The following is a 27,274-nucleotide window of genomic DNA, read 5'->3' on the forward strand; positions in this document are numbered from 1 at the left end:
CGCGCCAGGATCTGATCATGTGAACCTGGGATCGCGGCAGCGGAGCACGTGCACTTACCCGCTGTGCCACAGGGCTGGCCCCTCTCTTTATTTCTAAAGCTGAAATGTTTAAATCATTCTCTAGGCTAGTTGGAGTTTCCATAAAATGAAAATATACATTCTAGAAAAATCCTTAACTTTCCAGAATAATCCTTAATATATTATGGTAAACACCTTGGCAGAATGTCACTGATTTTCAATGTCAGTGCCTCCACAAGGGTATCCTTGCATTGTCTCCCCTCCCAACCAACTCTCACTTTGCCCCTCCCCAGGCTCATGGGCTCAAAGTGTTTACTGAGCACTAAGAATGATCAGAGTCTGAGGGAGACTTCACGGATGACTCAGCCATGTTTTCTGACCCCAAGAATCTCTCTCCATCTCTCCTTTAACCTCTATTTTTCTTATTCTGGTTTCTACTTTAGTTGTTTACTTGTCTTGTGAATTGATGTTTTGTGGTTTAGAATTACCATGTAAATTCATATTACTTTTTGCCTTAGAGTTTAGAAAGAACTTACATTAAACAATGTTTTTTCCCAGCCCTTTGATGTGTCTAATACCTTCCAATGCAATTCAAGTGGCTTCTTGTTTTTATGTCTCCATCATTATTCCTTCAGAATTATGTTCACCCCACACTTTTGATCTGACCAATGCTGCTTTACTCTTTAAACTTTTCTATGCCGAGACTCACGTGAGGAATCCCTCAAGCACCATCAACTAGGCGACCCCACATTCCTCACATCTGTTTCCTTGATTTGTTCCTAAATAGTTTCTTTTTTGTGTGTGTGAGCAAGATCAGCTCTCAGCTAACATCCATGCTAATCCTCCTCTTTTTCTTTTGCTGAGGAATACCGTCTCTGAGCTAACATCTATTGACAATCCTCCTCCTTTTTTTTCTCCCCAAATCTCCAGTAGATAGCTGTATGTCATAGTTGCACATCCTTCTAGTTGCTGTATGTGGGACTTGGCCTCAGCATGGCCAGAGAAGCCGTACGTCAGTGCGCGCCCGGGATCCGAACCCGGGCTGCCAGTAGCTGAGCTTGTGTACTGTAGCGCTAAGCCACGAGGCCGGCCCAAGATGTTTCTGAAAATAATAATAAATTGTATAAAAAGCACTATCACAGATACCTTAAAGAGAACAAATGGAAAAGAATATTCAATTCCTCAGATAGGTTTGCAATCAAATGAGACATTGAGGGGACCAGGGGGCACTGATCAGAGCAGGATCCTAAGAGAAGAGTTTTTTAAATCAATTTCAAATGAGGTTAAAACTGGAATGAGATAGTATTTTACCAGTTAGCTGAAATCATACGCATTTTCCTGACCTTTGAGAGTTTATTTGCATATAAACTGTACATGTGGGGTAAGAGAAGGCTGATATTGTTTAATTTCTTTTTATTATTCAGCACTTTGTAATAGATGTGGCTATTCACAATTAATAAATATCATAATGTGGAGAGACCCAACTTTCAACTGCCTGATATTATCAATTCTTACACAAAGCTAGAGTTTTAAAGATCAAATTTCATTCTAGTTACCTGTCATCTAGTCCATTTATATCAGAAAGATGCTGAGTTTTAGGAAAATACTTCAAAACACAAATTTTATATGTAATTTCAAAAGCAAAAACTTAGTTAAAAACTGGGTGGTAATCCGTTTTGCTACCATATATTAATCTTTAGCATGGGAGCAAACATTTTTTGAGAATATAATTCATATTTGCCTGTTTGTATATTGTAGAATGTTAAAGGATTTACAGTTTTAATCGCATTTCAAATATCAGAGAATAAAAAACAGAATTGTTTCAGTTTTATGAAATAGTTTTTTAGACATAGCAGATTCTCACAGCATATTACTTGAAAATAAAATAATCAGTTAGTGAGGTTTAAGCAATGTGGTTTTATTTTAAACTTGTTCCTTCCACAGGAGCATCAATAAAAGCCCTCCAGGAGTAGCTGTGGTTCTTTCCCTCCACATGAGCACCAGGTGCGTTTGCTTTAAGCATCAGACTCTCAGGCAACACCATAGCCCTCAACTCCGTTTAGTTGAGAAAAGGCTTTATGAGTCGTATGTTTTTTCTAGGGGTATGGAGCTCCCAGACTTATTAACTACAGAGAGAGAGTAAGAGTCAGAACACATTCAATAAACTCCAGTGTGCTCAGGTGAGAGGATAGGTGCCTGAACTCACATCTGAAGAAGAACTTAGAGGATGCTTTCTCACTCTGCTTCATGCCTCTGAGTAAGCAGTCCTGGACACCCCCGTTACGGCCACGGAATAACACAGGCAGCCTTGATGGACCAGAAATCCTCCTATGTCCATCATTTGTACAGAGCAAACTGGCTTAAGACCTCTCGTTTCCTGCTGCAGTGGTAATTTACAGACATACAGAACTGCCATCTAGTGACTAAGAAGAAAACAGCAAGGTGCTTTACATGGAAAATGAAATTGTGAGTTTTTTAAAAAAGAACAGTGAAGCACTAAAGTTGGTAAAGTTGACACAAAGTTGACACAATGTGACACACGAAAGTTATAGTAAAACTGAAAAATGTGTAGGTGAAGTAATCAGTTGTTCTCTCTGCCTCTAAAACATGTCTTCACATCTGACTCATAAATAGTATAGTTTAAATATAATAGAATAACTTTGGAAATAAACTTCTCATCTCATCTCATCCAGTGATGCTGGCAAGAACTGGTATTAAATAGCCAGATGGGGAGTACCCATGTTGAAGTACCATTTCTATCACAGTGGAGAGAATAGAGGCATAAAACCCAACAGACTGATGTTCAGATCTTCCCTCTCACCCTTGATCAATTTTGAGAACATGGTCTTATTTTGTTTGTGAGGACGATCAGCCCTGTGCTAACATCTGCCAATCCTCATCTTTTTTTGCTGAGGAAGACTGGCCCTGGGGTAACATCCATGCCCATCTTCCTCTACTTTATACGGGATGCCACCACAGCATGCCTTGCCAAGCGGTGCGTCAGCGCGCGCCCAGGATCCGAACCGGCGAACTCCAGCCCGGTGCAGCGGAGCGAGCACACTTAACCGCTTTCGCCACCGGGCAGGCCCCTAAACATGGTTTTCTTTATCAGTTAAATATGAATTATAATAGTTACTTTAAAGGATTACTGTAAGAATTGCATGAGGTAATACAGTAAAGGGACGGGTGTAGAGTGATAGTTAATTCTCCTGCCCTGTCTCTCTTCTATGAAACATGCACAAATCATCTAAGAAGAGAACTTGTCTATACAATAAACTTCTGACAAAGAGTCAATGGTTCCAGAAGTAAGGGTCACCATTGTTGAGTGCTTAACCTCAACTGCTTCCAAATACTGTTAACTTTCAATTAATTTTATGTATTTTGTGTCTTCCAGACACTTGACTGTCTAGAAGGAAAGGAGAAGGTGTGAAATTTAAATTGATGTATTTCACCCTTGAATGTCCAAGCTGTAAAATCAGGTGTTTTAAATCACCTAGTTCATCAGGTTTTCTGCTTGTTATTATATATTTTACCATGGTTCACAGCCCGAGAAAAATAGCAAATCATTATAATTTTACACACCTGAATATATATCTTGACTATTACAGCTGGAATCTTAATATATAGAACAATGTTGTACATGTTTTGTCCTTGTTGATTGTACAGAATACTTTTGTCCAGGTTTTCTTTGGTATTATCATATATAATGAAGAACTCAGTAATATATGCCCTGGAGATAAGGATTTAGAAAAATCTAACATACTATCCTAGTCATGCCTCAAAAAAAAAAAAATGCTATAAAAATAATGAGAGGATATTTTGAAGACATTATTTTTCTTAATTATTTCCAACTTTATGTCCCTTTACCTATTTTTAATCATTCTGCATCTTATTCACTATTGGCTAATTAACTCACAGTAATTAAATAACCCTCAGCTGAGTCCACCATGCCTCTTCAAGTGCCCCAGCCTGATGTCGGTCTCAGCTCTGACAAAAGAAGCTGGGAAAACCTGTTTTGTGACAGTATTCTTAAGGATATCTTTACTCTTACAATAATAGCTATATTTTTGAAAGGCCCCAGTAGATTATAAAATCAAGTACTCGACCAATGTCGTATCCTCATTTTCCCTCCAGGGGGAGCACAACTTTCATGTGTAATGCAGGGCTGCTGCTTTATTGTTTTTTCCTTTCAAGACATTTTATTACTTGTAAAACATGTCAATGTAAATAATCCATAATCAATCTATAAATCAAAATTGGGGTGAGTTTACTATGAACCAACTTTTGAGGACCATGGCCCTCGGCCTTCCTTCCCTAAGGAAGGAAGGGCACCAAAGAAGTGGAGTGTACAGGGCAGTTATATACCATCAAAGAGCATGTATCACATCAGATTGCAATGTCCCTTTCACAATAGTCACAAGATTGCCCTGCCAGATATTGATGGACACAGTGGGGAGGGCGTGGCTCGTGTCAAGTCTGTTGTCTCCAGCTGGGTTGTCTCAGGATGACTGCAGCAGTCAAATCCCAGCCTAGGGAGAAATGCTTATCCTTAAGGAAATGCCAAGGAGGGGGAAGTTGCATCCTTATCTTAAGGGCATTTATTCTTCTCTTTGGGACATGGCAAAGCAGATACACAATGCAGGCGACAGGCCCTTCTGGAAAAACAAACCCAGGCTGAATTAGTTTTACCCCAAACGGCTTCCTCATATGCTCCAATATTTCCTATTGCTTGCCATTTATTTATCATTTTCTCTCTTTTCGATCTATAATATTTTGATAGAAAGCATTGATGATCAAAATATTGTCCTTCGGCCCCAGGGTTGTTGCTGCCAGCCCTGGGTCCCTCATGTCCCTCGGTGCCAGGCTTTTATCTCGTTTATTTGTCCAGCTGTCCCTGTTGGGGGGAATTAATTGGATATAGTGGACAAGCAAAGAGGTATACATATATTGATAGAGGAAGCATTTCATGGGTTTTGGATTAATTTTAGGTTGTTGCACAAACACTGTGTATGTGCTTTTTATCACTCCTTGTATTTACGCTATTCACAATTATAGAACAAGTACAGTAACAATGATAATCATTTAACATCTTTGAAAAGATTATTTTAAAATGAGTTCTTAGGTGTATTCCTTATCAAAAAAGGAAGTTTGTCCTAGGTTATAAGATCAATTGACCACCTCAAGTTTCATTACTCCAGCTTACATGACAGTCTTACAGCACTGAGTAAAGAAAACAGCAATTAGTTTAAGTATTATGGCTAGTACAAGAATTCCAGGAAGTAATAGAAATAGGAATTGCAATCCAGATCTAAAAAGGGAACCAATACCAGAAGGGAGCCAACCAAACAACTCAAGACCGGGTGCAGGCTCGCTTCAAGCATTCACCTGCTTTTTCATGGGCTTTAGCAGAGACGACACATTGGAAGACTCGTCAGGTATGGAAACACAGCATTCAGTTTGAATGATTGTACACGTACCACCTTGGGATGTAGTTAAAATATCTAAGGCCATTCTATTTTGAAGGACAGTCTTTTTATTAAAGACATTTTAGTATTTAATAAGGCAATTCTTGCTTGACTGTCATTAAGGGCTTCTGTATGTGATGTGACATCCTTTAGCCCTAAAAAAGGAACAAATATAGCTAGCTGCTCGGTGGTCATACCAGGGGAACACTGAATGAGCCCGTCTGGCCTTAAGCAGAGGAAGGTTGGCAGCAGTTGTCACTGTGAATCCTTCCCTGCATTTAAGGGAAGATCGGGTGTAGTGTTTTAGCCATCAGGCCAGTAGTCAAGGACAGAGATTTGTTCTATACAACCATTAAGTTATATTAGGAGTCACCTGATAAATGCCTGGACATTAAGACCAGTCTGTTCCAAATCAAGCACCTTCCTTAAGTATGATAGTATTCTGAAAATCTTAAATGTAACAATTATAAAATAGGTATACAGTTTAAGCATAACAAAGGTTTAAGTGAGTGGATTTAAGGTTGGGAATACAGGCCTGGTCCGGAGTCTTGGGACAGCTGTCCACAACTGATGTTGTCTTCTTCTCATCCTGGTTTGGAGATATTCGTATTGGCCACTTGAAGTCAGGTTTCAGAAATAGGAACTGTAACGCACTCAGATGCAAAAACCTCTTTTTAAAACAAGAAATGTGAATCCATGAGTCTATGTCTTTTGATTCTGCAGCGCACGAACTGGTTAAATGTACCTGGTATGGTCTATTCCAATAGGGCTGTAGAGTCTTTTATTTGATGTCTTCTCTGATAAATAAATTTTCTAGGTTATCATCCTTACGGTCTGGGAGGGCTCTGTAAAAAGAATCGGCTACCGACTTCTCATATATATATATATTTTTTTAAGTGTCTCAATGAGACCTTGGCAGTAATTAATATATTTTCTTTACGTGAAGTTGATCCATACATTTCTTTATCTAATTGCATAGGCTGTCCAGTTATTATCTCAAAAGGAGACAGCCGATGTTTAGCAAAGGGGGTGGATCTAAGATTGAGGAGCAGTAGTGGAAGAGCTTTCAGCCATGAGATGAAATGTTCCTGAAAGCTTTGCCAATTGAGTTTTGATTGTGCCGTTAGTTCTTTCCACCAATCCTGAGGTTGGGAATGTTAAGCGCAGTGGAAATGCTGTCTTATTGGCCCAATATTACAAATAGACGAATTATTTGTCCAGTGAAATGAGTTCCCTGGCCGCTATGTAACTCAACCGGAATTCTCCAAACAGAAATTATTCTCTCTAATAGTAATTTACCTACTATTAGAGCCATTGCTCTTCTGCAAGGAAAGGCCTCCACCCAATGTGAGAACACGCAGTCATTACAAGATATATTTATCCTTGAGATGGTTGCATTTGGACAAAGTCCGATTGCTATACCTCAAAGCGTCCCTTAGTAAAGGGAAAGTGGCCTTGCGATTCATGTAGTAGTGTCCCTAGATGATATTTTGGACATATAACACAATCAGTATAGCTTTATGAGTCACTGTGGGAGAAGGTTTTTAAAAGCATTGCTCTTCCCACAAAATCATCATTTCAGGTGCCCAATGGGTTAATTGGTGTATATGCTGGAGCAGTGGCAATTGTGCTCCAATAGGTACTATGGGTTTTTTTACTGGGTGCAAATCACATCTGTGAGGGGCTGTCAAAAACTCCCCCTTTTGACTGCTATATCTGTTTCTCTTTTTCGGTGGCGATTTCTTTCAAGCCTGTGGAAAGAATTCTTTTATTGGGTTAGCAGAGTTAATAGGAATTAGCAGGTGTGGGAGATCAAGATTTGGCCACCCTGAAATATATCTCTTTACCTCGATTGTTTTCTCTGATGGACATTTGACCTCCCCCACTAACTGCCTAAAGAATTTGACATAGTAACTCTTTCCTGCAACAGATCTTCTATCTGATGGCTGTAATATAATGTAAAATAATGTTACAATAGGAAAGACACCAACAAGCCCGTCTTATCAGAAGTTCTGTCTCTCTGGCCACATTGTCTGGATGGCCCTGTGAGGAGTTGCCAGACAAACATTTACATTTATAAGGGAAATCTCCATTTGTAAAGGTATCTCTCTCTCTGTATTGGGAAGAGGGGGTATGACCTTATTTCTAGAAACCTGGAAGGTGGAAGATGGAACATGGAAGCTGAGGCCTTAAATCTGCATAATAGCCTTACTCTTGTTTACAGTGCTTTAGCGGTAATCTCTTGTAACTGACTCCCCCCACCCCCACATCCTCCTCTGTCTTTATGTAAAGAAGGTATTTAAGATCAGAATCTCTGCTATTTTGTTGAGAATCGCAGTGTCCCTGGTTTCTCCCATGTATACATGTTATTATACTTGGTATTAATTTCTCCTGCTAACCTGTCTTGTTAATTATTTGGCCAGCCAGAAGAAGCTTAAGGGAAAGGGCAGAGGGGGATTCTCCCTCTTCCCCCACACAGGCATTCTGAAGGGTAGATAACATATCCAGCTTGGTAATATCTTGCTTATCACTTAAGTAAGACCCATCTGTAAACCAAATTAAATAGAATACAGTCGTGGTCCTTCCTCTTGTAATGTTGGAAGCATAGTGAGTAATATTTACCTACACAGTATAACCTAAGAAGTTTTATCATTTACTTGACAATGCCTCCCGTGCAATTTAGTATAGCAAACTAGCCTAATTATTTTAGTATCTCCCTCTTTATAGGAAGAGATAAAATTTTCTTGAGAATTGCCAGGGTCTTTTGAAAATTCTCAAAGAAAAAAGTTATGACAGACTTTATTTAGGATATGAATTTTGGGGAGATTGTCAAAAATATAGAAGGGTTTCAAAGACTTAGTCAGACAAGATCAAGGAGTTGCTGCTCTTGTCGCAGTGAAACCATGCTTAGTTAACAAACAGCAGTTAAACAGTCAAAAAGACTTTAATAGAGAGACCTCAGTCTTTGGAACATAGGAAATTACCTTAACAAAACAGATCTCTGTTCTTTAGATAAACATAACTCAAAGGTAAAGAAAAATCTTTTTACGTAATAACCTCTATCAAGAGTAGATTAAGAGTAGAATAGGGCCGGCCCTGTGGCTTAGCGGTTGAGTGCTCAAGCTCCACTGCTGGTGGCCCTGGTTCGGATCCCAGTCATGCACCAACGCACTGCTTCTCCAGCCATGCTGAGGCCACGTCCCACATACAGCAACTAGAAGGATGTGCAACTATGACGTACAAGTATCTACTGGGGCTTTGGGGTAAGAAAAAAAAGAGTAGAATAAAATTATCCTTTTAAAAGGAAGAAGACCAAATTTGAATTTTGTACCAGCTTACTTTTGATATTAAAAATCATTTACTTAATCGGATTTAGTTTAATCTTAGCCAACTTGACCGTGTATAAAACTCCTCAGGGTTTCTCTTCAACAAACCTTCTATAACTTTTTGTTTACATTCAGAATTTGTGCCATGTGCTCCTTTTTTTTCCGTCTAGTACTTTTCAGGTCAAATTTATCTTTCCTACCCAAACAAAAATATTTCCATTTCTCATATCTTCTTAATGAAAACACACATCTTACTCTCCTTGAATACAAACATATTTTTCTTAATTTTCAAGTAGCTTAATCACATATTAGAAATTTTTAACCCTTAGAAACCTTAATTTTTAAGTAAAAACTAAGTAAGCAATTATAAAGTTTCTTTTACAATAGCATTTCATGGCTTGACAAATTTATATGGACACTTTTTATAATTTTTGGAAACAGGTTACTTTATAATACAATCTTTTAAATAAAACACAAGACATGTTTACCAATAGACCCAAAACATCTTTTAGTTTTTCTGTAATAAGCCAAAAGTAGATAAACCTATATTTAGCAATCAATGTCTAATATCTTATCTTATTTGGAAATGATCTAGATACTCAATGAATTTTTTTTTTTTCCTGAGGAAGATCAGCCCTGAGCTAACCTCCATGCTAATCCTCCTCTTTTTGCTGAGGAAGACTGGCCCTGGGCTAACATCTGTGCCTATCTTCCTCTACTTTATATGGGACGCCGCCACACCATGGCCTGACGAGCAGTGCATCGGTGCGCTCCCGGGATCCGAACCCGGGCCGCAAGCAGCGGAGCATGCGCACTTAACTACTAAGCCATGGGGCTGGCCCCTCAATGAATTTTTATCATAAAATTTGGCAAAACTCTCAAGTTTTAAGTCACCAAAAAGACTTTAGAAGCTATATACACTATAACACATGATTATTGTTTAAAGATCACTTAATACTCATTTTTTTCACATCTATTTAGTTATCTGTTCTCAAAAATTATTTAGATTGCCTACAAGACTTTATGAGACATTAGATAATATTAGTCATTGATGGTGCTCAGGTCAAGCTACCCCAGGAGGCACCACACTGGTATGCAGATTGTTTTGAGCTGAGGACAATAAGGACTCAGAGAACTTAGGAATAATATTTGAGTTTCCCCTCCCAAACTGCCTAAAGAATTTAAAACAAAAGATCTGTTTCATGAAGGAGTTATTATCCTGATGGCTGTAAAGATAATGTAGGATAGAGGTTACAACAGGAGAGACACCAAGCCCCTTTTATCAAAAACACTATCTCTCCCTGACCACATTATCTATAGATGACCCTGAGAAGAGTTGTCAGGCGAACATTTGCATTTCTATCTCCATGTGAGTTGTCTTCTTGCCCTCTGAGGTTCCAGACCACTACCCAACCCCAACACCTTCCTCACCTTTAGCTACAATACTTAAGCAGGCAGCTTAGACAGAGGGATGAGTTGCTCATTTCTGAGTTTCTCCCATGTATACATGTTATTAAACTTGGTATTATTTTCTCCTGCTAACATGTCTTGTTAATTATTTGGCCAGCCATAAGAACCTTAAGGAAAAGGGCAGAGGGAGATTCTCCCTCTCTCCCGACACCATCATTTATTATTTTTGAGACCAGTTTTGTAATAGAAATAACAGTTTATCTGACGAATAAAGGCTGCATATCTGCATTATATCCCATGCTGAAAACTAACAAGCTTAAATAAGCTTTTATTTACCAAAGATTATTTCATATCACGTTAACTGGAAAAACATTTGGATTTAGAAACAACTTTTGTAAGTGCTTACTTCAAGTTAATTGAATAGACCTCTTGATTTTGACCAAACCCTCTGGAGCTATAATATCAGGCACATATAACATACATGTAGAGACACACACATAAAGAACAACAGATACAACAAAGATTTTATAGCCGCTGTTTTAGAAAATTTATTAGTTTCTATCTGCAGAAAGCTTCTTAACCATTTTTTTTTCTTTCAGTCTTAGGTCCCCTGCTGTCTTAGCACTTGCGCAAGTCTCCTGGGTTCAGAGGTCAGGCGGCCCAGCCGGGACTGGTCCAGCAAACTCAATTTCTCACTTTTCTTTTATTTTATCCTTAAGCTTTGAAAACAGCTCGAATAAACTCTGGACCGTTGACTTAAAATAAAGAGGTCTAGGTTTCAGGAGAACTCACTGGAGTCACCTGAAGAATGCACTAATCTTGAGGGCACAATGGGCCCCTATTGGTACCCAATGCCAGTTCAGTGTAGATTCCAGGTTGTCTCTCGTGGGTTTCTCTGAAATCCTGCCATGACTACACCAACAAATGTCTACGTAAATAATCCATAACCAATGTATAAATCAAACTTGGGGTGAATTTATTATGAGCCAACTTTTGAGGATCACGGCCCTGGGCCTTCCATCCATAAGGAAGGAAGAGCACTGAAGATGTGGGATGTACAGAGCGGTTATATATCGTCAAAGAGCATGTATCACATAGGATTGTAATGTACCTTTTACAAAAGCCACAAGATCGCCCTGCTAGGTTGCCCTGCCAGAATAGCTATTGATGGACACAGCAGGGAGCAGGTCTGCTGTCTCGATGGGCGTGGCTGGTGTCAGGTCTGTTGTCTGGAGCTGGGGGGTCACAGGATGAATGCAGCAGTCAAATCCCAGCCTAGGGAGAAATACTTATCCTTAAGGGAATGCCAGTGAGGGGGAAGTTGCATTCTTATCTTAAGGGCATTTACTCTTCTCTTTGAGACATGGCAAAGCAGATACACAATGCAGGCGACAAGACCTTTTGGAAAAACAAACTCAGGCTGAATTAGATTTACCCCAAATGGCTTCCTCATATGCTCCAATATATCTTATTGCTTGCCGTTTATTTATCAAGCTCAGGGCGTGTCTTTCAAACAGAAATCATCAAGAATAACATGAAGTAGTCACTTACCTACAGATGTCACTGTGGCAACAGAATATTAACAAGTAGCCTTCAAATATAACCATTTTCCCAAATATTGTATTTCACTGAGTTAATCAAAAAGGGATTCTTCTTTCTTATACTGACAAATCTCAACTCTGAACTTAACACTAGAGGTAGCCAATTTTGAATAAAGACCTTTAACATCAAAGCCAGCCAATAGATCTTGTTAAAGCAAATCCAAACTCGGGAACACTTTTGTTTTCAGTCACATGCAAATCCTCTCAAACTCAAGATAAGGCAGATGGAGAAAAGCTTCTCTTCCTCTTTTTCTATTCAGATAGTGCAGGGAAGAGCCCAAAAGGTCTCCTGGTGGAACACGAACAGTTCTTTACATTAGAAATGCAGGCAGTGTTTCCTAGCTTCTTTTCTATAGGCCAAGCAAGACATGCTGACCTGCCCAGAGGAGCAAATTTCTGGGCTCCGACAGTAAATAAGACCATGTGCAGTTTACCACAACAATGAACTACAAAGATGTATCAGGAAATATTTTGAACACCAACACCTAAGCTCTCAGTTTCCCTCTGTCTAATTCCATGGTTACCTGAACTGAATTCATTCTCCATCCCCATCACTTTCGTGATAGTTTTTATCTCCTTGAATCAGCATGTTATAACATCTAAGAGAAATTTATCAAAACACTTTCTTCAAAATAGCTAACTGAAATATAAGAGTTGTAGAGGGTCAAGATTTTAAGATGAACGTGATGTACAGAGTAACTGTACAAAATAAAAAGAAAATAAATGAGAACAATAAGAGAAGGAAGAAAAAAATGATATGGAAAAGGAATATAATAGAGAGTAAAAGTAACAAAGAGAGAAAAAAGAAGAAAGAATGTGTAGGTAAGAGAAAGAGTCAGGAGAAGCATGAGAAATGGCAAAAAGGGGCACGAGCAGAGGGAAGACACCATGTTCAGGGGGAATGACAAGTCAACTGGCTTCTGAGCAGGGCTCAGGTCTAGAGTCACTGGCCTGCATTTGAGAACTCCACTAAGTTCTAACATCCACAGAATGACCACTCCTCATGCAAACTCTGATGACACTGATTACCAGCACTGTCTTCTCCCGGGACCTGCTGGAGCTTTGGGAACTGCCTCTGTCAGCAGCTCTGGGACTGACAGAGTCCCCGTTAAATCCTCATCAACTAGGATGGTGGTTTTTCTTTTGAATTACTTTTTTTAAAAATTTTATTTATTTTTTTCCCCCAAAGCCCCAATAAATAGCTGTATGTCATAGCTGCACATCCTTCTAGTTGCTGTATGTGGGAAGCGGCCTCAGCATGGCCAGAGAAGCGGTGCATCGGTTCGTGCCTGGGATCCGAACCAGGGCCGCCAGCAGCGGAGTGCGTGCACCTGTTAAACCACGGGGTCGGCCCACAATGCTTCTTTTGAAAGAATAACCCAGAAAGAGCTCTCTCAAGCATACATTTAATCCTTCCAACTCTTTCACTCACCCATCTGAAGAATTAAGAAACTAAACTTTTTTTTTTAATTACTGTGAAGAAAAGTAGGAGAAAACTTTCCTGGCAAAATTTTAAATGTTCCATCTTCTTTGAAGTTACCTCACAAAATTCTGAGCATAATCTAAAATTCTGGGCTCCCTACAGTTCCAAACATGTTTCAGAAATGATCTCTTTATCATGACAATGTAAGCCTATGCCTTATAAAACAAAATAAACTTGGATGAGTTTTATCTTGTAGAGAGAAGGCAGCAAGAAAAAGAGTAGGATGTGTCTTTCTACTATGAATGAAAATAAATAAAATCATCAAACTATACAAAATATGCCTCTAAAACTGAATGAAACGGTCTCTAAAGAGTTTTACATTTTAAGTAAAAATGCACCTATATGAAATTATACATCAGTTTGTCTAAAATCTAGTCCACTTTATAGAAGAAGAATTCATTCAGTTTCATTTAAATAGCATGACTTATGATTCGCTGCATAATAAGTGGTAGATATTTTAATTCTGGTATACCATGTCTTTCCACCGCTAAAGGTGGGCTTAAACCTGTAATTTTCCTAAAAGGGGCCAACCGGATGTTCTGCTTATTTGATTACTTAATAGTATGGATCTGCTCCTCATTGCCAACGAAGGATGTCTACACACAGGCTTTAGCTTGCATATGTAATGGAAAATGCAGACTGAGTTTACAAAAAGAAAAATTAAAAATGGAGCATTGTCTTTAGGAGATGTGGTCGATCTGTTCAAGAACATTTTCTCCCTTGGTCAAGTGAGAAGCTGAGAGAGAATGCTGTCAGCCTCTTCTTTGGCCCCTTATAGAATTCTCCATTACCTCAATTGAACGTGTCCTAAAGTGTTTGAACTAAACTTGGAAATGAGTTGATGATAATGTATTTGCATTACGTCACACAGAATCTCTTTCATTAGGCACCATTCAAAACACTTTTTGGGACATTAGAAGCCAGAAAAGTTTTGCTTCTCTGAGAGACTGTTGCTTTTGATCTCATGGACATGAGATGATAGAGAATTGTTCCCATTTCCCTTTCTACTTGAAACCTGAGGGATACATTTCCAACTACCTTTAAAAACTGTAGGTCCTTCTGAAACACATTTCAGTGCACTGGCTTACTTCAGCTTCATTTCATTGTTCCATCTTAAATTCCTTTCATTTTGATCTATTTTCCTTTGTAATCCTTTTGTATTCCTAGATATTTAAAAGCTGCTCAAATCTATATTGGAGAAAAGTTGGGTTACAGTTCTTTCAGACAGCATGTAAACCCAATTTTTAGGGTTTCTACACAAAAAGTTTCTGCTGTGTTTCTACCAGCTCTCCTTCTATATTTTTTCCTGTGACAAAATTGCCTTTCTAGAAGCCAGTCCTCTGTTAATTCTCTTGGCCAGTCACATTTTCATAGAAAGATAAAGGACTGGATTTTCCAAAGATGCAACAAGAATGATCAAGTCCTGATCCACACCTAGATATGCTGTTCCTGTTCTCCAAGAATTTTACAACTAAAGTTAATTATCTCTTTCATTTTATCTAAATCTATTAAGTAACCTTGGCACTGAGCCCCTAAACTGGTCCATAGGCTGCTTCAGGAGACACAAAACTCTCTCTCAAATGCTTGCATTCATGTGCTTAGTAGGTATTTTATTTATTTAGATCTTATTCCACAAAAGAGCTTCATTTATTCACTCAAATACTTAAGTATACACTATGTGCCCAAAGGTCTTGAAATGTTGGCAGTCTGCAAGTAAAACAGATATATATGAACAAATAAGTTACACTACAGAAATAATTTGAATGAAAGAGATATGAATAAACTGCCGTGGGACTCCAGGAAAAGAACCACCATGGGGAGTGGACAGGGTTTGTACCATCTAAGTAAAGGAAAATGAAGATAGAGAACATAAAAAGAAAACAAGATAAACGAAAAGATTTTCTTCTTATTAATGTTTCTGCCACCAACTTTTGGAGCACATTACTTGCTGATGTCCTTTCTAGCCAGTCTTATCCTTCAGCAGGCTTCTATAGACTTCAAAAATTCGATTGTACCAAGCTGGGCTTCTCCGTGGAGTCAATGCCAACTGTGTAGGGAGTCAGGAGGGGAGCCAAAGATTCACAGGAGTCTGCAGCCCTTCTGCAGCTCACTGGTGGGGAGGGGCACCAAGGCTTCACCTTGGCCTCTGTCTCCAAGTTCACATAAAGGAGGGTCGGTTCCTTCCTTGATATATGAAGGTGGAGATAAACATCTTTCTCAGACGGGATTATAGAAAAATTAAAGTGAGAACCATTAAAAAGGCAGAAGAGGTAGCACCATGAATCTGAAGAAACTGGACATGTGAATTAGTAACCAGTAGGAAGAAGAGCTGAAGACAAAAAAAAGGCAAAAAGCAAGTTCTCAATTTTCTAAGATGGAAATGTAAATCTTTCTTCTTCAAAAAGAAAAAAGTCATTGAACTTTTTCCTTTAAAATAAAATTGAAAGGGGTCACATGTTGCAAATACTGGTTTTAACCATGATGTCACTACACAATAAAGTGTAGCAATCAGTTGTTAAGTGCACTGCAAATAGTTCATTACTTAATAATTATGTTATCAAAGTTTGCAATTGATATATATATTTTAGTAAATAGTAGACTGTGTGCAAAGTTGTCACTATATTATTGATAGTGTCACACTTACAACTAAAAACATAACTAGGAGGGAAAAGATGGTGTGACCTCAGATTGCTAGAGTCACAGCAAGAAAAGTCAAGAACGTGCCATCAGGTCATTTGGACAAAATGACGCTATATATCTGTTGGGTTTATAACAGATCAGCTTGAGAAAAATAAGTCACTACATTAAATTATTTTCTACTTACCTCCATCACCCTCTCCAAGAACACATATTTTAAAATGAGACAATATATTACATGAAAAATTACTTGCTCTCTCATTTTGAAAACTACATCAAATAATGAAGAAAAAACTAGGTTACAAACATCCTGTTATCAGTTCCAACTACCATCTTTTACCAAACTAAAACTCTAATTATCACTAATTAACTTTCAATCTAGAGCTCCTCCAGTATACAAAATCAATAACTTAAAATGTTTGATAACTTTTTTCAAATTGCCCTAAAATTTTAGAGGATAATATAAATATATCTCTTGGAAAAGTTGAGAAAGATAAAGACACTAGGAAAGGAAATGATGAAAATATTACCCCAATCAATGATGTAAAACACAAGATACGAACAACTGTTAAAAAGAATTCTCTATGAAATTGATCAATTCTACTATCTCTACACCTGGCTATTTCCTATCAGTAATTTGATGCATAAAAAAATAGAATAGTGTATTTAATGGGATCAATTCTTTTAGATGTGTGCTTTTCCTTTTAAAACTTCATATGCTTTTATGTGCTTGCTTTATTTTCAGGTGGTGTCACATTAGAACACCCTCATCTCTGAATATCTTTGCATTATGGAACTCTACCTTGGCCCTTGATCAACTGTACTCAGAGTTATGATAAACTCAGAGACTTACATGGAACAATGTTTTCTACGTCTTATCTCCCATGAGTTGTTCATGTCAGGGAGTATAGTCCACCAAGTAAACACTAAGCAGTGTCTGAAAAGCATCGGATACTAAAAGGAGGACATGCAGGGTGGGGTGTGGGCCCCCATTCAGTGCCTTAGTGCAAAGAAGAAAGAGGTAAATGCATCTCTCCAGAGACTGGGATAAAAACAGGAGGTTATGAGCACGAGGCTCCCTCTGAAGGCCTTTAAGCAGGGACCTGGAATAAAACTGTTTACACTGTGGATCATTGTTGGTTTTACAGGGAACTCATGAGGAAGATAGGACATGAAACAATGATAATTATAATAACAGCAGCAAACACTTCTACTGAACCAGGCACTGCATTCTGAATGTTAATTCTGTGCTTGAACATACATTAACTCCCATAACCCTCAAAATATCCCGACGTAGTAGATGTTGTGCTTCTCATCATTTCATAGATGAAGAAACTGGGTACAGCGGCTAGAAAACTCAGCCAGGTTACAAAGCGGATACATGGCCGAGCCCAAGCTCAGTGCTCTTCTGTGATGCTCTTGGACTACAACTCCAAGTGAAGTCTCTAACGACTATCTTTCTCTCTATAATCCAATGGGGGGAACATCAAAATTCTTAACTCTAACACCCATGCTATCCTTTAGGAAAAGTTAGTGAGGAAGAGATTTATGAATAGTAACAATGCCCTTCTATTTACTCTTCACTTATAGACCAGACATCAGTATTCCTGATCAGTCCACCAAGAAGAAACTGGGACTTCATTATGCCAAAAAGAAGAAAAAACAAGGAATAAAACAACCAAATTCCTTTATACATCATTACACAAATGTGATTCTTAATTCCATATGACAAATATAAAGTGCTTTCCTGATTTGGGGCTCAATATAAAGCTGATGTTAATATCATGCTATCTTCCCAACCAATAACACAAAATGCTTTAAGACAACAAAAGGGAGAAAGACAAAAAACAACCCAACAGAAAAATAAATATTACATCTGAACGCTGTACAATTTTTTAAAGATTACTTAAGTGTTAGATTTAGTAAAATTTGTATCTCTATCTTGCCTTTCCCAGTTATCTCTGAAGGTAAAGAAAAGGCATAAGAAAGGCACAAGGAAGCCAGTTAGGGAAGCGAGTCAGCGGGAAGAGGTGAGGTGGCCGCCCCTCTGCAGACGACAGACAGAAATCTCCCCTGCGAGCCGTCTCAGGCCTCACAAGGTGTGGAGCTTTGACCTCGGGCAGTGGCTACAGCTGGACGCCAGCAGCAGTGCTTCTCAGACCTCAGTCTACACGGTAATAACTGGACAAGTCCAGTGTCCCTTCGCCGGAATTCTAACTCAGCAGCTTTGAAGTTGGGACATGAGAATTTTCCATTTAACAAGCCTACCAGTGATTTTCCTTGAGTTATCTGCAGATTATGACCAAAGGCATACCTTGAAGAGAAGCACAAACTTACTACCCAGTATGCACTGCACAGATACTTTGTGTCACACACTCTCAGAACATTCCCTGCTCCAGGGATCCCACCTGCTTCAGCATCCTAGGGCCTGTGTTCTTCGTCAGGAGGTTCCGAGGGTGGCAAAGCAGACAGGACTCACCTGGGAAACTGCCCTTCTGTGTAATTCAGTGAGTGCGTGGGCTGCCTGCAGCCCAGGTGTAAAGTGGGTCTTGCTATATTTAAAAATAAATTTCTTTTTAATTTTATTGAGGTCATATGGCTTATAACTGTGTAAATTTCAGGTGTACATTACTATATTTCAGTTCTGTATAGACTGGATCATGTTCACAGCCAATAGTCTTGTTTTCATCTGTCACCATACATATGTGCCCCTTTACACCTTTCCCTCTTTCCCTCTGGTAACTACAATCTGTACTCCTTATCTATGTGTTTGTTTATTTATTTTCCCAATATGAGGGAAATCAATCAGTATGTTTCTTTGTCTATCTGACTTGTTTCACTTAGTATAATACCGTCAATGTCCATCCATACTGCCACAAATGGCATGATGTTGTCTTCTTTATGGCTGAGTAGTATTCCATGGTATATATGTGTATATATCACATCTTTATTCATTCATCCATTGATAAGTACTTGAGTTGCTTACCAGTGTTGGCTATTGTGAATAATGCTGTGAAGAACATAGGGACACATACATTTTTTTGAATTACTGACTTCATATTCCTTGGATAAATATCCAGAGGTAGACTAGCTGGATCTTATGGTATTTTTATTTTTAATTTTTTGAGTAATCTCCATCCTTTTTTCCATAGTGGCTGCAGCAGTTTGCATTCCCACCAGCAATGTATGAGGGTTCCCTTTTCTCCACATCCTCTCCAACACTTATTACTTTTTGTCTTTTTAATAATAACCATTCTGATGGGTGTGAGGTGATATCTCATTGTAGTTTTGATTTGCATTGCCCTAATAATTAGTGACGTTGAACATCTTTTATGTGCCTGTTGGCCATCTGTATACCTTCTTTGAAAAAATGTCTTTTCATAACCTCTGCTCATGTTTTGATCAGGTCGTTCTTTTTTTTGTTGTGGAGTTGTATGTGTTCTTTATATATTATGGAAATTAACCCCTTGTCAGATATATGATTTGCAAATATTTTCTCCCAGTGGGTAGGTTGTCTTTTCATCTTGTTGACAGTTTCCTTTGCTGTGCAGAAACTTTTTAGTCTGATGTAGTCCCACTTCCTTATTTTTTCTTTTGTTTCCCTTGCCTAACAAGAGACAAAGACAGACATTATATAATGATAAAGGGGACATTCCACCAAGAAGACATAATACATTAATATACATGCACCTAACACAGGAGTAACAAACTATGTAAAGAAACTATTAACAGACTTAAAGGGAGAAATTGACAGCAACACAATAATTGTAGGGGACTTCAACACCCCACCCACATCAATGGATTGATCATCCACACAGAAAGTCAACAAGGTAACAGTGGCCTTAAAAGAAACATCAGACCAGATGGTCCTAATAGATATATAGAGAACATTTCATCCCAAAACAGCAGAATACACATTCTTCCCAAGTTCACATGAAACATTCTCAAAGATAGACATATGTTGGGAAACAAAGCAAGCCTCAATAATTCTAAGAAGACTGAAATCAGATCACGCATTTTTCTGACCACAATTGTATGAAACTAGAAATCAACTACAAGAAAAAATTGGAAAAGTCACAAATATTTGGACAGTAAACAACATGCTACTGAACAACTATTGGATCAATGAATAAATCAAAGGAGAAGTCAAAATATACCTAGAGACAAATGAAAATGAAAAACAACATATGAAAACTTATGGGATGCAGCAAAAGTAGTACTAAGAGTGAAATTTATAGCAATAGAAGCCTAACTCAAGGAACGAGAAAAAGCCCAAATAAACAATCTAACACTGTACCTAAAAGAACTAGAAAAAGAAGAATAAACAAAGCCTAAAGTCAGTAGAAGGACAGAAATAAAAATCAGAGCAGAAATAGATGAAAGAGAGGCTAGAAAAAGAATAGAAACATTCAATCAAACTAAGAGCAGTTTCTTTGAGAAGATAAGTCTCTTCCTTTTGAGGTAGAGATGGCATGTGGGCAGAGATTATAAGATCAGAAAATCCAGACGCTCAGTCAGAGAACTCCCTGAACTTTAAGCATCTTTTAAGCAATTTTTTAGCATCTTTAATACATTCAAATATGCTGTCCCTTTAACATCTCTTTGAATACGTGTGGCAAAGTCAAAGGAGAGGCTGTACTAGGCACCACAGGATGATAATACCTTCCCTGCCTTCAACAACAAAAGGTCCAGGAAACTGACTTATCTTAGGTCCAAGTTGGGAACTGTTTGGGAGAAATATAGTGAAAAAGTAAATAAACCAGACAAGAATAAAAGAATTGGACAGAGATCTGCTAGCAAAGAAAACTTTTCCCAGTTACAGACAAATAGAATCTGGACAGAATGAGAAGGCTCACAACTACACCTGGCACCAGGGAGTAAAGTGGAAATCTCACAAAGGAGGCCACTTTGAGGCCTATAAACACCTTGCAAAACTACTCATTAGTATTTCAGAACAACAACATGTTTAGTATGTATGTGTTCAATATATGCATGTCCTGGGTTCTCCCTATGATATTTTCCTTACTTATATGTATATTTTGCTAAACCTTTGTTGATTATAAAGCAAAGCAAAGAGAATAAGAGTGTGGCAGAGGTAAAGAGCAAATTAAAAACAAAAAACATACTGTAGTCATCATGTTGAGACTATAAAGTAAACTGAATTAACTGATGGACAGGAGATGCTCTTTCTGTAATTTTTTTTAACAAATTAAGAGATTCATAAAATATTCTTCAGCATTGACGGTAATATACAATGCATAGATGAGTTAGTTCAAGCTTTACCTTTAGGGACAGTCATTGACCCTAATAGAGAATTCAGATTCCAGGGGTCAGCTAGTCTTGTATCAGAAAGTGTCACATTTAAGACCTGGCTGTGCGTTTCAGCTATTCACGTCTCTTTAAGCTAGTCATATCTTGATAAGCACCACAGGCTTTGCTACTTAGCTTACTGAATATCAGAAATAGCTTTTCATTGGTGAAATGAGTGGTTCCCTTAATTAGCACGAATTTAGAAATGAGCTCTCATTGGTGAAACTGAAAGAATTCTGTATATGTGCATTGGCCAAAATATCAGAGAATATCCTCATACTTAGAGGAAGAAGGTAAGAGTCGGGCAAGGAGGATGTCAGGCGTGATGTCCTGACAGTGCTGCACCAGCTGCTGGTTTAGGAAAATGTCTCCCTGCCTGTTGCCAGCCATTAGGCACAGGATCCTGCCTCCTTCATATCTGTATCATGTGAACCTTTCATGGAAGGTGTAGCCGGGCATCTATCAGGGTAGCAAACTGCATATCCCCTGATGAATGGACTCTTGCCTAGAGCGCTTCCTCATCCTAATACAATGATTCCACTCAGTCTTGGACATCGCTGGCTCCATATAAAACAGGCGGCACCAACAGCCAAAGGGATAAATGGTTTCACTTAGGATTCCACGTTCACCCCAATACAATGTATGCTATAAGCACTCTATACAACCCCATATAAACTATATATATATGGAAAGTTCAGTTGGTCCTCCAGGCTTTCAGACACGCCCCAGGGCTCTCACACATTACAGTGCTGTGATGTAATCTCAAAACCTCTCCTTCACCGCATGGCTCCAGTAGCAGAAAATAAGGAAAACACAATTTCTTTCATGGCTTTTTAGTGTCTACAGATGCCATCTCTTCAACCAGACTATCACTTATATTTTTCTACATGCCTCCTGTCCACCCCCCAAATTCATCTCTCCCTGTTTCTTTAGTCAAGCTCCACTTCTCTAGAAGGCCCTCCCTGGTCCTCCCCTCACAGAGTCTCATCAATCACTAAAGTCTGGTTGATGGCCCAGCTCACCTGGACCACTTCGGAATCAGCACACAAACACGGCACACCTGCACCCCTCGTTGTGACAATAATGTTGTGCTTTCTGGAAGGGTGGCAGCTTAACACTTTCCTGAGTGTATCTCATCTTCCCTCAAATGCACTGAAAGTCTCTTCAGCACGAGAAGTGTGCACACTTGTCCTGTCAATCCCCCCACTCTTGACAATGTGATGATGACTGCATAACAGCCACTTAATGTCTATTGAATGAACACGCTTGTCAGGTAGAAAAATAAAGGAGATGGCTTGTCAATATGAGCAGCAGCTGTAGCTGGTAATCTCATATTTTCATCATTTGCTTAACAAGGGACCAAAAGATACCCACAAACTTTGTGGGTTTAATTTCAAAAACCAAGGTAGAAAGTTATGTTATATTGAAATAATGGCAATTACAGAAGATAAAGAAAAATACTGAGTAGACAAAAATCCTAGGATATCATCAATACTGGCGCCCAGACAGATCTCCTAACTTTACAAGGCCTCAGCATTCTCATCAGGAAATCAGGTATGATACCCGCTCTGGCCCTGTTCATGGGGCTGGTGTGAGGCAGGAGCAAACACTATGCGGAAAGAGCTAAGACGATGACAGCTGTTATTCAGAAATAACACACCAGGAGTACCACTCCTTTTGACATTTTAAAAATCTACGTTTAGGGCCGGCCCCGTGGCTTAGCGGTTAGGTGTGAGGGCTCCGCTGTTGGCGGCCCGGGTTCAGATCCCGGGTGCGAACCGACGCATCGCTTCTCGGGCCATGCTGAGGCCGCGTCCCACATACAGCAACTAGAAGGATGTGCAGCTATGACATACAGCTATCTACTGGGGCTTTGGGGGAAAAAATAAATAAATAAAACAAAAAAAATCTATGTTTAGTTAGAATAATCACACATTATTTCCTGTATTTAAAAATTTCTCCTCTGAGGAATTCAAAGTCATCACCATATGTCCACATCAAGGTCTCTCCAGAACCAGTGCTGAATATTTGCTTTATTGTGAGAAGCTATTTGAGCTAGCTTGAGACTCCAGAGCTTTCTTGGCATTTGTGCTGATTGTCACTATTTGCATTCACTTAATAAATTTGCTGTGGCATTTAATCGACCATTGAGGCGTGTCTTTTTCTCTGCTGTGTTTCTGTTTAGCATTTCAGAAATGTAGTTATTGGGTCTGGCCCCAATAACTGCTCGGGTTTTGGGGGGAAAAAAAAAAGGAGGAGGACTGGCAATAGATGTTAGCTCAGAGCCGGTCTTCCTCAGCAAAAAGAGGAGGATTAGCATGGATGTTAGCTCAGGGCTGATCTTCCTCCCAAAAAAAAAAAAAAAAAAGAAATGTAGTTTTTTTCCAAGTAGGGTAATAAGCTCCTTGTCTGCAGACACTATATCCTATAACCCCTGTTTTCCCCAGGATATTACATATTCTGTATACATAACAGACACACAATGAGTACTAAGGAACTGATAAATAAATGGCAAGCAATAGGATATATTGGAGCACATGAGAAAGCCATTTGGGGTAAAACTAATTTGGCCGGAGTTTGTTTTTCCAAAAGGGCCTGTCGCCTGCATTGTGTATCTGCTTTCCCATGTCCCAAAGAGAAGAGAATATGCCCTTAAGATAAGGATGCCCTCATTGGCATTACCTTAAGCATGAGCATTTCTCCCTAAGCTAGGATTTGCTTGCTGCAGTCATCCTGTGACCACCTAGTTCGAGACAACAGACCTGACACCAGCCAAGCCCATCGAGACAGCAGACCTGCTCCCTGCTGTGTCCATCAATAGCTATTCTGGCAGGGCAGTCTGACAGGGTGATCTTGTCGCTGTAGTAAAAGGGACATTACAATCCTATGTGATACATGCTCTTTGACAGCATATAACCACTCTGTACACCCCACTTCGTTGATGCCCTTCCTTCCTTAGGGAAGGAAGGCCCTGGGCCATGGTCCTCAAAAGGCGGCTCATAATAAACTCACTCCAATTTTGATTTATACATTGATTATGGATTATTTATGTAGACATTTGTTGGTGTAGTCATGGCAGGATTTCAGAGAAACCCACCAGAGACCACCTGGAATCTACACTGAACTGGCATTGGGTACCAATAGGGGCCTACTGTGCCCTCCAGATCACTGCATTCTTCAGGTGACCCCAGTGAGTTCTCCTGAAACCTGGACCTCCTTATTGTAAGTCAACAGTTCAGAATTTATTTGAGCTGTTTTCAAGGCTTAAGGCTAGGTGTCTTAAGGGTGTACTGGTACATAATCTAGGTTAGAGGAACCTAGGGGGGAATTCCTAGGAACGAGAAACCCAGGGGGAATTTCCTAGACCAGGGGAGGCTAGGGGGCACTTTTGGAGTGAAGGGGCCAGGCTGACCTTTTTAATTTGGCTTAAAATTGGAAAGAATTGTGTTTATAAGGTCTGAACAAAACTTCTTGATAGAGAAATGAGAGACTGAATCTGTTCAGCTGTGAAAAAAAGGGACATTGCTCCTCCCGGCCTTTTGTGCATTCTCAGACCTGAAGCTGTAAAACTGCTAGAAGAAAACATAGGGAAGAGGCTCCTCGACATTGGTCTTGGCAATGATTTTGTGGATATCTCACCAAAACTGCAAACAACAAAAGAAAAAATCAACAAATGGGACTACATCAAACTTAAAAGCTTCTGCCTAGCAAAACAAACAACCAACAAAATCAAAAGGCTGGGAGAAAAGTTTTACAAACCATGTATAGATAAGGGGTTAAATATCTAAAATTTATAAAAAATTTATACAACCCATAACAAAATTTATAATGAACTCATACAACCCAATAACAAAAAAGCAATCCAATTGAAAAATGGGCAAAGGACTAAGTAGATATTTGTCCCAAGAAGACATCCAAATGGCCAACATGTACATTAGAAGGAGATCAATGTCACTAATCATCAAGGAAATGCAAACCAAAACCACAAAGATCCATCCCCTCACACTTGTAAGGATGGTGATCATCAAAGAGACAAGAGATAATAAGTGTTGGCAAGGATATGAAGAAAAGGAAACCCTTGTGTGCTGTTCATGGGAATTTAAATTGGTGCAGCCACTATGGAAAAGACAGTGGAGGTTCCTGAAAAAATTAAAAATAGATACACTTCAGTATATTTATCCAAAGAAAATGAAAACACTAACTTGAAAAGATATATGCAACCCTGCGATTATTACAGCATTATTTATAATAGCTAAGATATGGAAACAACCTAAACGTCCATCAATAGATGAGTGGATAAAGAAAACGTGGTATGGGCCGGCCTGGTGGCATAGTGGTTAAGTGTGTGTGCTCTGCTGTGGCAGCCCGGGGTTCAGATCCCGGGTGCACACTGCCTCACCACTTGTCAGGCCATGTAGTGATGGAGTCCCATATAAAGTTGAGAAAGGTGGGCACGGATGTTTGTCCAGGGCCAGTCTCCCTCAGGAAAAAACGGAGGGTTGGCACATGTTAGCTCAGGGCTCATCCTCCTCACAAAAAAAAAGTAAAGAAAATCGGGTATATATTTACAATGGAATATTATTCAGCCATAAAAATGAAAAAATCTTGCCATTTGCAATGTCATGGATGGACCTTGAGGTCATTATGCTAAGTGATATAACTGAGACAGAGAAAGACAAATACCATTTGATCTCAGTTATACATACAATCTGGCTCTGCAGTTTCTCACCAAACTGCCACTGGCAGGTCGAGTCAAATACCAGTTTTCTTTAGTGAATCCAAGGGAATGCCTCTCAGAAAAGGCTTTTAATTGCAGTGTGTCTTGGAATTTATGTGTGAGACAGTCTTAATTCCTAGAGCTGAGGGAGGTTCTGCACAGTTTCAGATCCAGAAATGGAAGACAGAGATAGTTTGACTCAGCTCTAGAGACAAGCCTCTAAGGGCTCTGCAGTTTCTTGCCAAACTGCCACTGGCAGGCCGAGTTGAGAACTGGCTTTCTTTAGTGAATCTGAGGGAATGACTCTCAGAAAAGTTTGGTAACTGCAGTGTGTCTGGGAAGTTATGTGTGAGAGAGCCTTAATTCCTAGAGCTGAGGGAGGTTCTGCACAGACTCAGTTTCAACAATGGAAGACAGGGAGAGTTTGGCTCAGCTCTAGGAATAAGCCTGTAAGGGCTCTGCAGTCTTCTTGCCAAACTGCCACTGCCAGGCCGAGTGGAAAACAGGCGTTCTTTAATGAATCCGAGGGCAAGTCTCTTGGAAAAAACTTGTAACTGCAGTATTAGTGGTGGCTGTGTGCCTTGGCAGTTCTGGTGAATGGCTGAAATTCAGTATTCAGATTATTCAATGCCATGATTTGGGATGTTCAAACAGAAACGGAGGCCCCTGTTCTGTGCCCAGATGGGAATTTATAGAGATATCATGAAGAGAGTTTCAAATTCAGTATACAAAATTCAGTTGATTTTCTATATACCAACAAATAATTGGAATATGAAACAATACCGTTAACAACACACACACATACACAAAGAAATCCTCAAGTGTAAATCCAATAAAATATTTACAGATATCTGTGGAAAAAAAATATGAGACACTCTTAAAAGCAATAAAGGAAAAAATAAATCAATTGAGATATATTCCTTGCTCATGATCAAAAGTCACAATATTATTAAGATGTCAATTCTTCTTAAATTGATCTAAAGATCCAGTGCAATTCCAATAAAAATCTCACCAAGCTATTTTGTAGATATTGAAGAACTCATTTGAAACCTTGAGTGGTCTAGACAATCCTGATGAAGAACAAATTGATGAACTCACACTTCTCAATTTCAAGATTAATTACAAAGTCAAGAGACTGCGATATTTTACAATACTACAATAATCAAGAGACCGTGATTTTTTTTTTATAATTTTATTTATTTATTTTTTCCCCCCAAAGAACCAGTAGATAGTTGAATGTCATAGCTGCACATCCTTCTATTTGCTGTATGTGGGATGCTGCCTCAGCATGGCCGGAGAATCCGTGC

General features: G+C 39.1%; 1 protein-coding gene and 1 long non-coding RNA gene across 12 annotated transcripts in view; both read left to right on the plus strand.

Moving 5' to 3' along the window:
- Positions 1 to 27,274, plus strand: part of LOC131402214 (ral-GDS-related protein-like) — a 353,959-nt gene that overhangs the window by 47,798 nt on the left and 278,887 nt on the right. The window lies entirely within an intron of this gene.
- LOC131402222 (uncharacterized) lies at positions 1,908 to 18,106 on the plus strand. 4 transcript variants are annotated; one of them, XR_009218429.1, is made up of 3 exons: positions 1,908 to 2,022; positions 2,119 to 2,484; positions 17,896 to 18,106. It is a non-coding gene; the product is annotated as an uncharacterized LOC131402222 (long non-coding RNA). The 4 variants fall into 4 exon arrangements; XR_009218430.1 differs by having other exon boundaries at positions 2,119 to 2,275; positions 17,896 to 17,910; XR_009218431.1 differs by lacking the exon at positions 17,896 to 18,106 and adding an exon at positions 17,531 to 17,575 and having other exon boundaries at positions 2,119 to 2,275.

This window comes from Diceros bicornis (genome assembly GCF_020826845.1).
Source record: "Diceros bicornis minor isolate mBicDic1 chromosome 32 unlocalized genomic scaffold, mDicBic1.mat.cur SUPER_32_unloc_2, whole genome shotgun sequence".
In the NCBI taxonomy this organism is placed as follows: Eukaryota; Metazoa; Chordata; class Mammalia; order Perissodactyla; family Rhinocerotidae; genus Diceros; species Diceros bicornis.